Raw genomic sequence first — 12611 nt, 5'->3', positions numbered from 1 at the left:
GTCACAACTAACTGGTATTTTGAGAAATTAATTATGCATCAGGTATGGTACCTAGTTCAAGGCCCCACTGGTTTTTTCTGGTCTGTGACGTCGATGGGGAGTACCATGAAACAGTCTATAGGTCGACTCCTGCTTTTGATTTTAAAAATATGGTACTTTGTTTGAACCTCGCAATTAGCGGAGAATTATGTATTATACTTTCAAATTATTTTGTGACGTGTTATTCCTGCTCAAAACGCATCTTAAAGTTTATTGTTTTGGACTTTAACACAAATTAAATAGTAATTATCCATTCATTACCACACAAACGCTCATTAATAATTTTTCTGATTACTCGTGGAGAATTTAGGTACCTACCTACTTCCTCATTTTCTATGTAACCGGCAAAGACTAACAACTCATTTTTTCAAAGAATTATTTGAACTTTAGAACAAATGTGATAAAATTGTTCGGTGATTAAGGTAATGTGTCTCAATTATTTCAATACTATTGCTGTCTATAGATAATTGATAAAAAAGTACTTGACGGTAACTATAGCTAGTGTAGGATTTGATTCAGTTGTAATTAAAACACATGAAGTTTTTAATAAATTTATTCAAACAAACCGTCAGGGTGTTACATATTTGCGTAATTACGGTAATAGAAAAACGTAAACAAGATAAGTTATTCTATTAGAAACGCTAGAAATAGAAATAACTCAATAATATTAAAAACATCACTTTTTGCTTCTAACATTTTTAGATCACAGTTTCGAAATGTGTTGGAATTGTACTGCGTGATAATTTTGTGCAAAAATGTGTAAACATCGAAATATCTGTATAGGAGAGAGTGACCACTTCTGAATTAGAATCATCTGCTTTATTTATCAATAATTTAATTAGGCAAGTTCTGAATCGACTTTGTTATAATAAACAAATAAGAAATCGCATTTGTCATTTTCTAGCCACGAAACTCAAGGAAGTGGGAGTAGTGATAAAACTTTTTTAACCTTTTGCACTCAATTTATCACTTTGAATAATTTCGTTGCAATGTTTGACGTATTATATAACTGAAAATTGTGGAGCCTGCACAGTTTTTCTCGAACATAAGTGGGTCGGTTATTTGTCTCCCTTAGGGTTAGTTAAGACGATCGCATATGTGCGTGTGAGGCAGGTCGAGGACATTAAACCAGGTACGAGGTAATGTCTTTCCTGAGGCAACGACGATTACCTCGACGAGTTGCCACTTATCACATAATGCGTACTCAGTGTTGATACATTTTTTGGGCGCACGAGGCATTTTCAAGTTTGTCCCAATTTAGAATTTAACGATCAGTTTTTAAATCTTATCTACTGGCATCTGGAGAGGCGATATTACATAAAACCTGGTCAAAAGTTCAAAAAGGTGTCATTGTTAGAACAAAAGCCATTCTTACGGCTGACCTCGCTTTCATTTCGAAATCGCCAATTTTCACCATTCCGTATTAAAAAATGAGATTAGAGCATTTGTGAGTCAGATGCTCTTTGCTCCTCTGTGACATTTTTTAGCCATTTATCACGACAAACAATAACTTGTATGAATTTTGGTAGTGGAATATTTGATTGTAATATTTTTAAATAATGAATTGTAAATATTTACTGATTAGGAATCAGTAACAACTGTGGGTTCAAAGTACGACAAAACTTATAAAATTTGAGAAAATCGTGGGTTTTGATTCATTGGGATAAAGTTCGGAGTGATTCAGTAACCGCAGCGAAATCAATAGACTTGAAATCAAGTACAGATGACTGTTATCCGAGAATCCAACTCGTAGTAAATACGCCCAATTCGGTTAGGTGGCGCCAATCAACGTGTAACGCCACTGTATTGTTAAATAATTTTTTTTATTAAGTAATTAACTAAAGACGAGCGAAAACCCTTAAGCCCTCGGAAAGATAAGTAACTTATGATATAATTATACCCTGTATAAGTTACATTTAAGGCTATAGATGCAAGCTTTTTGTACATTTTTGCGTAAATAAATTGCTAATACTCGTGTTGAGTTAAACTGGAACTTACGTTTTGCTGCATGTGATTAATTCATTTGCTAAATGGATCTCCCCGTTCTTTAGCTTAACAAAACATAAAATCTGAACGTTTACCCACTATAATATATTCAAGAGAGTTAAATGAACGGTGTTAATTTTAGTGATATTGGCAAAGTTAACACAGCGAGATACGAAATATTTGAGGCATGTTATAATTTAATAAATTTTGCTGTAATAAGGGAATAAAAACCTGGAGTGATCGGTTTTCCTTTTTAATTAGGGCCGAATAATGAATTGTTATTGGCCAAAATACGCCAATAAAACCAATCGATATTTAACAGCACTGTCATAAATAATCCCAAAGTCCCAATCTGTTCCGAGCCACTATTAACTTGCTAATAAATTCATTAGATTTAGCAAACGCTATTTTGCCTAATTGAATGACGTTCTCAACAATTCAAAAGTCTTCTTACCATTTTATTAAATCATGAGACTAGTTTTTTCACAGTTTTACAACTAACTATTCACTAGTATTTATACCGGCTTTGGGCCTAATTTTGGGCGTGTGGGTGTAAAGTGGAATTGCTTTTAAATTGAGAGAAAAATGCAGGATAAAGGCTTAGTAATCGGATTGAAATCGCATGACAATTAACTACTTCAAAGTTGATGAGGGATAGAGGATGCTAAATGAATAAAACTTAAATTTGGAACTAGACCAAAATTTGTTTATGTATGAAGCCTTCCATTTGCTCTTAATGAGAAAATTGATCGAATAGATAATTAGTTAAGTAATTGTTTTTGCATAAAGTAAAATATTACCCACATGTTTTCTAAACCAACTCCAAGACCAAAAGTGAAAATGTAAAAATAAAATAACAAAAACCTGAATTGTTGCGCGGCTTACCGTTCTTGGCAACATTTTTTATCGTTAAAAATCACCGGCAGAAAATACGTCTTTCAAATTCAATTCGAAGAGAAGCAATTTTGTACCGATTTTTATTTATTTGAAACTTGAAATACAGAATGTCAGAAATACGTGTCTTGTCTTAATTTTAACAGGTAACACAGCTCAACAAATAAAACATCTTTTCTATTTAAAAAAAACGCAAATCTACCTAAAACGTGTACCCTCCTATGGGTACAAAAATAAAAGAGCCGAACTATTTTCCTTGTGATAGAAAGGGACAGTTTAAATAATTTAAAACAACAATAAAAATTGTTGCTATGAAAACAAACTAATTATTAAACACTGACCGGCTCGTTTACACAAAAAAGAAGAAAAACAGTGAAAACTATAAATAAGAATTTTGCTGAATTTTATACAGAAAATTTGTTGTATTTGATAAGTTTTATTACGTGGTGAAATTAACACACGTATTTCTGATACACCCTGTATATTTTACCAGAAACCGGTTTTTGTTTTTTTGTTCACGTGGACTGTAAAGTCAAACATTAAAAAAACGATGTATTTTTAAGTAATTATTAAATTATTACTTCCGTAATTAATTGTGTTGCCAATTTTAGGATATGCTTATCGGTTTCTAATTCTGCATTATTTCCACTTGATTTATGTTGTGTTAGGCAATTTTGTATACACTCAATTACATTCTATCATTGAATAAGGTGTACTATTTATAAAAGTTTGATGCGCCTGAAGTCAGGCAACACATAATGCGCATATTAAATTTGGACGAATTACAATTAATTTAACTGTTTTTTGGGTAAAAACATTGACGTTTTGTTGTAAACAGTTATCGTTTGCGGTGATAATAAATCACCAAATAATTAAAATAAACAATTGATTTGTAGTAAACAACTGGTTGTTTTTTGAATAGGTTGTAATGACAATAAACACAACGTAATGCCTGTTTGTCGAAAAATTATACGGTGTTAATACCCTGTCCGATTAAACAGAAATGAGCACTGGTTTTTGCATAAATTTGCGCTGCCTGATAATCGCGATATCATATTAAATATTTTTATTAAAATCAGATTTTTAGCGGAAATATTCAACATATCACATTTTCATCAAGCTTTTATATTTTTAATTAAACATTTTTGCGAATTTCCCGTCCCGAATGTGGGGTAATTATGCGAACGCACGTGCAATCTTATAAAAGTACACGTGTGCAAGCGATTTATGATTAAAGTTTGTTGTATTAGCGGTTAGATTAAACCATAAAACGCGTCGTTTCCTTGTTATGCCACTTAAGAATTTGTAATTTCTTTGCCCGAGTTATTAAAGTCTCTCGTAGAAAAGTTAATCGTCTTATTTATTTTGTTTGTGTGGAAATAATGCATTCGAGGGGGTTGTTTGTCGTATAGCGCTGACATCATTTTAACATCAATTATCTTGATGCGGGTGGTATATTTCACTCTGATATTGGCACAGCCAAAACACTGTTTTAAGTTTGGCTTGTATGTATTTCATGTTTAACCATTCTATTTGCAATATGACAGAACATCATACATCCGATGATAAATGTTCTCGGACACGGACGCGCTCCCGATTTATATTTGCAAATTTTAACAAAAAGCCACCGGTTTGGACAATCTCGCACACGGCGAAATATTTATCCCTCTGTTCAAAAAACGCTCACATATTTTAAGAATAGAGGGATCGTTTGGTTCTGATGAACGCTAATCTGATTAAATTTCCATTGTGCCAATTTGAATTTCTCTATGAAAGGAAAATTCGTTCGTCGTCCAAATTTCTAATTGCTTCCCGTAATCAAGTAACGTACCACAACATTTCACAAAATTAGGACCTAACTAAAGAAAGTTAGTTAAAGCTAAGCAGATTACGACTACGACATCGTAAAACCGACTAATTTCATGCGTCTTCCTCATCATATAATATCAAGTGCGCAACGAAGGCCCATGTAATTCAATAAAATATAGGGATATATAATTAGCGTAATGAAGTAAGGCGTATAACGAAATTTCACACCGGGATGATGAACAGGTGGCATAACAAGACGATATCACGCCTTTTACCGCCTGAATATTTCATTTGGATTTAGCAAAAAATATCGCTATAAAATGGAATAAAAACCGACAAATTAAAGAGATAATTATTTTTAAATTTTTGGTTTTTTCAATCACTTTTACATAAAAAATTCTTTCTATAACTGAACGCCCAAATAAATTTAAAGGTTGCTTGTTTTTAAAAATATTTTGCGATAACTGAAGGTTGAACTATTACCTACTGGAAATAATAGAAAAGGGGAACTTTGAAAAAAAAGTAATCAAAAAAATATTTTCTTTTAATTGTTGTCCTAAATTAAACCATTATTACCTTAACAGACAGTTAATATCACAGTTTAAATACTTAAAACTAGCTGTTTAGTAATTTGTAACGGGTTGTAAGTAACTGTATACAGGGTGTATCAAAAATACGTGTGTTAATTTTAACACGTAATAAAGCTCATCAAATACAGGTATAGCATTTTGCAAAATTGTTATTTATAATTTTCACTGTTTTACTACTTTCTTTTATACAAACGAGCCGGTCAGTGTTTAATAATTAGCTTGTATTCATAGCAACAATTTTCATTGTTGTTTTAAATTGTTTAAATTGTCCGTTTCTATCACAACAAAAATAGTTCGTCTCTCTTATTTTTGTACCTATAGGCAGGTACACGTTTCAATATATTATCTTTTTCCAAATTTTAAGTAAATTTGCAAATTTTTTATGGAAAAATTACAAATAGAAAAGATTTTTTTTTATTTGTTGAGCTCTGTTATTTGTTACGTATTTCTGATACACCCTGTATGATTTCTGTTAGAAAAAAATTAGTGTTTAATTTGAATTTGAGTTTCTTATACCCTTAGAAACAATATACAAGCAGAGTCTACTGAAAGTACCTACATTTTTACCGATTTTAATATAGTATTCCGAAAACTAACAATTTCAGAGATTTCAGCGTTTGCATTAAATTATTTATATTTTTCTCTGTGTAAATAAATTTTTTTCAAATTTTTCGCCAGTTCTTTAGTTAAATTAAAATTGATAAATTAATTAATTAATATGTTAAATAGCTACAAAAAATACTCTTTCTTGCGTCAATTGAGAACAAGCAACGTTCGGATGGTTTTAAGGCAAAGAATTTGGATGCTAGCAACAATCTTATTTAAATTATTTTGCTCAAAATGTCATTTAAGTGCCCAAATCGTTATTTTAGAACACTATAAATAATAAAATTTCGATTATAATAAAAGACCTTTTTTCGAAACGTAATTTTTGTTAGGGAATATTTTAGGCATAATAAACTGACCTGATTTCCGCGTATATGACAATATGTATTTTCATGTTTTTTATGTAATTGATAATATTCTTAAAATTAATTAATATGCATTTTTATTATACGGAAAGGCAAAAAATTATGAAAAAATTCAATTGCATCAAACGCTGCTTTCTATGCGACTATTACTTTTAGCAGGCTTACTTTGTAGAATTTGAAAAAAAATGTATTTGGTTCGATTTCGTATAAAAACAAAATGAAAAAATTAAATTATATTTGTAATTTGCCGCCATTTTGATGCTTTAATAGGCATCTTAAAGCACGTAACGTCATAAAGTGTGATGTCATTGTAGACATTATTTGACGAAACATTTTACGAAAAATTTTAGGTTGGCAAGAAGCAAATTCGGGACCATATTTTTGCTACATTCACAAACTTTAGAGGGCGTTCATGCAAGATTACCTTCATTATCATCCATAATCTTGTTTTTTTAACAAAATTTAGTTAAAACAAAAAATTTTTACTTTCAAAAAATAAATTGACTAAAATAACAATTTTTGCTTAAAAACGGCCAAAAGGGAGCACATTACAAAAAATACTATAAAAAACTTTTCGTAAAACCTTGAAGCACTCATATTCCTTCAAAAAACTCGTGGCTAACGCCACTCGTTTTTGTAACTGAATTTGTGCTTCAAGACTGAGCTTATGAAATTTGTTTTTTAATATACTATAATTTAACGAGTTTGAGAGTAAATTGGACGTTTTATTTCACGAGTGGATTATCAAACGACGAGTGAAAACGAGCGGTTTATCATCCACGAGGTGAAATAAATGCAGTGATTTACACTAAAACGAGTTGAATACAATATTTTACTCTTCGAATTAGTCTTAATAAGACTTAAAATTGCTTTAAATCTGTTAAAAATAAGCTGACCTTTCGTATGGAGAAATGCTAAACAGTTGTGAAAACTATCTTACACATAAGAAAAACCGGAAATTTTGACAGTGTTCAAGAATAAAAATAATTTTATTAATTAAGTAGTTTTAATTTATAAATAGGCATAATTATCTTGTATGAAAAATGAAAATGCTGAATATCATTATTAATCAAGCTGAGGATGATATAAAATAATAAACGGTAATATTTAAATAAAATACATTTTTCCCTCAGATTCCTACAGTAGTTTATCAATCACAAAGAGAAAAAAATGTTTACTCTAATTATAAATTCAAATGATCGCATTTACTACTACACTAGTCTGTATGGTGTACATATTTTCGACTAGTTTTTCATGAAAAAAATATTATTATTATTATTAGTACTAAATCTTATAGAAAATCTGTAGCATCATGAAAAATGTATTTTCTGTTAACCTTTTTATTTTATCGTTTACAGTTGTACTGGTTTTGTATTTTATAATAGCAAAAAATTATATTAAAATACTAATATTTCTTTTTTTTTCTGTTTTCGAGCAGTTTATTTAATATAAGGAAATAACTAATAACTGACCTATCAGGTAGTGGTTTAATTTAGGAACATTATCCAATTGTAAACAAACCTCTTCTGCTATTGTTCTTCTGAAGACAAATTTTCTGAAGACAATATTTTATTTTTTTATTCGAACATTTTTTTTTTACTTGTTGCAGCAACTTTTCTAAATTCTGAGTTAGGTATTAATTTTTATTAGTGTTCTTTGGAACGAGATCGACATTTGTCTCCTTGTTGTGTCTGGAAAAGTGAATCGTGTTATTAAAAATTTTTGAGGTAAGCATAATTTTTCGCAGCAAAAAAAACCCATAGGTATTTAGTTATAAAGGTTTTCCAGTTACCCAAAATTCAAATCGAATGAAAAGCATACAGTCACTTATTGGTGGCTTTAGCAACAATATTACATGAATTTCTAAAGAAATGAAAAAACCTTTTCTATTTTTATTATTTTTTGTTTTATTTTTAGAATATTGTAGATGACTAGTTACTCGTACGAGTACATTCTGTTCTAATTTATTCTATTCTAACAACTGATCTGTGAGGTAATGGTTCAATTTTGGAACAACATACTATTGTAAAAAAACAATTTCAAATATTCCCATTCAATTTTCCAGTCCGATTGAAACATGGAGTATTCATAGCTCCACAACGAGAGGCCTATTTCATAAAAATTTTTACAAGTGATTTGCTTGTCACTTTTAAACTTTTTGTATAGTAATCTCATGTACCTAATAACTTGTCACTTTTAAAAATCAACTTGTAATTTTTATGAAACGGTCCCAGGTTTCAAATATTTTTTTGCGAAATTTTGAGTCTTTGCGATGCATCTCCGTCTCATATCAATAGACGGTCGTAATCTGGCAGCCGGATGTCCGGAGGCATAGTACGGCCAATTAATTATACATAGTAACACTAGGATGTAGCAGAGGATACCAATCCCATTACGTCGGTATTCATGATTGATATTATACACGTGTATATAAGCTAAGTACACGAACAATTGATGTGTTTGGTCTATTCAGTGTTCGTTGACGCTAATTTCATGACACCGAGTCGGATCCACCCTCAAAATGCATTTTGTCAGATCCACAATCGCAAAGTTCAAGCCATAAACTTGACTCGAAACGAAGCAGAGAGTTGCAGTTGAAATTTCCGCGTTCCGACGCTTTCACTGCACTTTTTTCAGACGCGAAATTAAACCGGGGAAAGGCCACCCTTTACGCGAATAAACTCGTGCAGTTTTAGGGCGATTTATTGGAACACAATTAAAATGAACATTAAGGACCACGCCAGCTTAATATTGGAGTTTATAGGCGCCGAGATTAAATCAAGCTATAACCATATGGACATTTTTTGATCAATTAATTTATCGACTTGGCCCCGTATTTATGTTTAAAGTAAAGAGCGGTAGTTTATTAATGTTGCTAATCTGAATACTAAAATACCGAAAGAGAGCAATTTGCTGCAGACCCTTCCATTATAAATATACTTTTGCCATTGTTGTAAAACGGGGCGGAGCGATAAAGCGGGGTGTCTATTATTGTAGACTACCCAGGATGTTGGCTATTGTCCTTTTAAATTTATGAGTTCGTAAATCAAGCGAAAGTTTTTTAATTTTGTTTATTTTTGGGCGTATGTAACAGTTTAGAATCGTGGTGTTTCCGGGGTAAATGAGCTACAATCCACCCCTTGGTTCTTAATTGAGTTCAGGCTCTTTAATTGGTCTCTGAAGGCGAAAAGGGTTCGTATTTTTGCAAAAGCTGGAGAAAGCCCGATAATGGATTGGAAGGAGATACTTCGGAGGTTGTATTACAATTATTAGTAACAACAAGCGTGTATTCCAAGGCATAACAATTAGCGCAAATTTATGGAAAACAAGCACCGATAATCGTCAACATTAAAAATGCAAATTGACGATCTACATAAAAGCACTAAATATTTATTGAATTTTGCGGTGTTCGCTATAACATTTCCCAATTATGTTTTATTTTTATGCATAGCGGGGCCCATAAAAGGGTTTATGTTTGAGAGACATTAGATTTTAATGGGGTTTATAAAGGGTGTCAGTCTATGACTTATTTATTCGCTTTCCAGCCAAAGATCGCGCTAAAATCTGGCAAGTTTTTCCAAGCATTCTAAAAATGTAAGCCTTTATCTTCCTTCCACTAATTTTGAATACTCGACTGGCGTTTTAATCCCGTCTGCATATAAGTCTTTTCATTGCCGGCGGAGTCAGCACGCAGCTTACACCGCTTCTAAACCTTTTATTCGGTGGAAAAGCAATAAAAGCACTTAGTAATCAAATAGAACCAAGTCTGGTCTAATGGGGATGAACAACTAGCACGAACTACTAAAACTAAGCGAAAATTGTTTTGGTAGCCATTCACTATAAATTCGATAAGAAGTGTTTAATGTCCCGACTTTTCTTCTAATTAACTTTCCGTTTTTCGCCAACAAATACTTTTTCAGAGTTACAAACTTTGCCATTCGAGCTAAAAATATAAACTTTTTTCTGTTTTTAAATTGCACAGGTCAAATGATACGAAAATGGCGATGTGTAGGCCGACTTAAACCTCCTAAAAAAGTATTTCCTTTCACAATAGAAAATTTTTCCGTATTTTTAGCACAAATTTAATACAGTGTTTTATTATTAACAAACGTACTAAAACTAAAGCACTTATGTCTACCGTGTGCAGCGAAAACAACGAACTACAAATTACACTACTTATAAATACACTACATAAGTACTATAAATAAAAATTGTTGACTTTTAATCAAAATTACAGAAATTGCTTTATTTTACAAATCATCATAAAAATAGGTTCTATATTTTTATTTATTAACAAGGATAATTAGTCTTATATGAAAAATTTAAAACATTAGTTATTAGTTTTTTTACAAAAAAATACATAACTTGAAAACTGAAAGCCTAGAACAAAACGATTTGTTTTAGCAATTTTTATAATTTTTGCGGCTAGCGACATTTTTTTAAGGATTTTTACCCCAAATCAACGTTTAGGCATCACTTGTTTTCAGATAAAACAACAAATAACAATTTTTTGCAGTTACTTATTAGTACTTAATTAATTAATTTTAGGTATAAGGAACTATAGAAAAATAAAAAAAAATACAGATATTGAAAAAAGTACAAAAAATAAGAAATTATTTAACGGCAAACACTGAAATATGTGCGATTATTATTAATTTGTGAGATATATTAGTACAAATATTCTTTTACCTGTTGTTCATTTCAATTTACCTATAAAAATAAAAAAAACATTTTTTCAAACTCTGTAACATGCCTTCGGGACCCTTTAGAGTTCTTAAAAGTGTAAGAAAACGTAAATAGGTTTTCCGATTTTTAGATTTTGGTCGGTCTCCCGTATCCGGAGCATTTATTGGGCAATAACTCGAAAAATATTAGACGCAATAAGTCTACTATCATTGAGCGCACTTTTAATTATTTTTATCTTTAGAAAAATTATCAAGTAAGTAATTGTAAGTAAGTAATTACGTCAAGAACAATTAAATTAAATCTTCTTGTGGACAAAAAAATCGCGACAATTCATTTATTAGGATTTCTTATCTTTATGAAACTCTATTTATTTTAAAAGTTTTTTTTTAACTAATACAAAAAATTGGAAAAATAAGCTCTAAATTTAATGTTTCGTCTTGTTTTTTTTTGGTTTTAAATTTTTCTAAGGCATATGTTATCTTAGTACAAAAATAAAATAGATAAAAAAAAAACAGAAAATGCGATAAGTCAAATAAACATTTCACTACTAATATTGGAAAACCAAAGTTTGATTTAAAATTTATAAAATTTTTTTGAATAACTTGGATATTAAAAGAAATTTCGAAAAATGTTATTCTTGAAAAAGTATCACATTTTTAAAGTAGTCGACGATGTACTAATTTCGTAACGCATATAGTTTAAGCACACAACGCTTGAAAAATATTAAATAAGCAAAAAAACTTTTAAAAAGGCCCTCCTTGCACTTCCACACAATAGCTGTAGTCTGATACTTTAACCACTTTGGTTAGAATAATACTATTAACTTTTTGTAACATCTAGGTACTACCTAGTACCTATAAGTTTATTTACGAAATTTCTAGCCACCATAAAATTTTTACATCGGTCCCTAATTATTTCAATGAGTGCGGTTTAAATTTGCTGGATCTTGAACGGCACTGTAGTATGGTATTTTAGGCTACTGTGAGTTCATTCCAGGCAAAAATTTGATCTTAGGGGTGTTGTTTGCCTAAGATCTTTTTGCCATGTGTTAATTGTAATTTAGGTTGCCTTCACGTCGGCTAACCTAGGCCTACGGCCCGTAGTAGCACGTAATATACAGCGTGCTCGAAAACTGGCGCACCAACTGAATGGTGTGTGGTAGAGAAGTGGTTACATATAAAGGTAATAATAGTAAAAAAAATCTTTGTATTAAAGTTATTGATAAATAACTAATTTTAGGTAAATGATATGTGGCAACGTTGTCTAACAGTCATGATCGCAATAGAATTTGGTCAACAATAAAAATAAATTATTTTTGAAACGGTTTCCTAGGAAATAATTCCCAGTGCTGGCACATCTACACATTCTGATTTTTTGGATGAATTTTAAATTTTTAAATTAAAAAACTGCTAAAATTTGATAGTAAATTTTAAATTAATGATTCATCGTTTTGTTACGGAACAATTACCTGATATGAAATATAACAACATAAAAAAATAATGAAACCTAAAAAAGTTAACACAATAAGTTTGTAGCTCCAGATTTTTTAAAATATGACTTTGGGAATTTTTTCAACATTTTTCCCGTAATCTGCACTTACTTGCTTCTCAATAACGTACCACTGAGTTGGTGCGCC

This window comes from Tribolium castaneum, chromosome 9, assembly GCF_031307605.1.
Source record: "Tribolium castaneum strain GA2 chromosome 9, icTriCast1.1, whole genome shotgun sequence".
NCBI classification, from domain to species: domain Eukaryota; kingdom Metazoa; phylum Arthropoda; class Insecta; order Coleoptera; family Tenebrionidae; genus Tribolium; species Tribolium castaneum.
Note: the sequence above shows the minus strand (reverse complement) of the source record.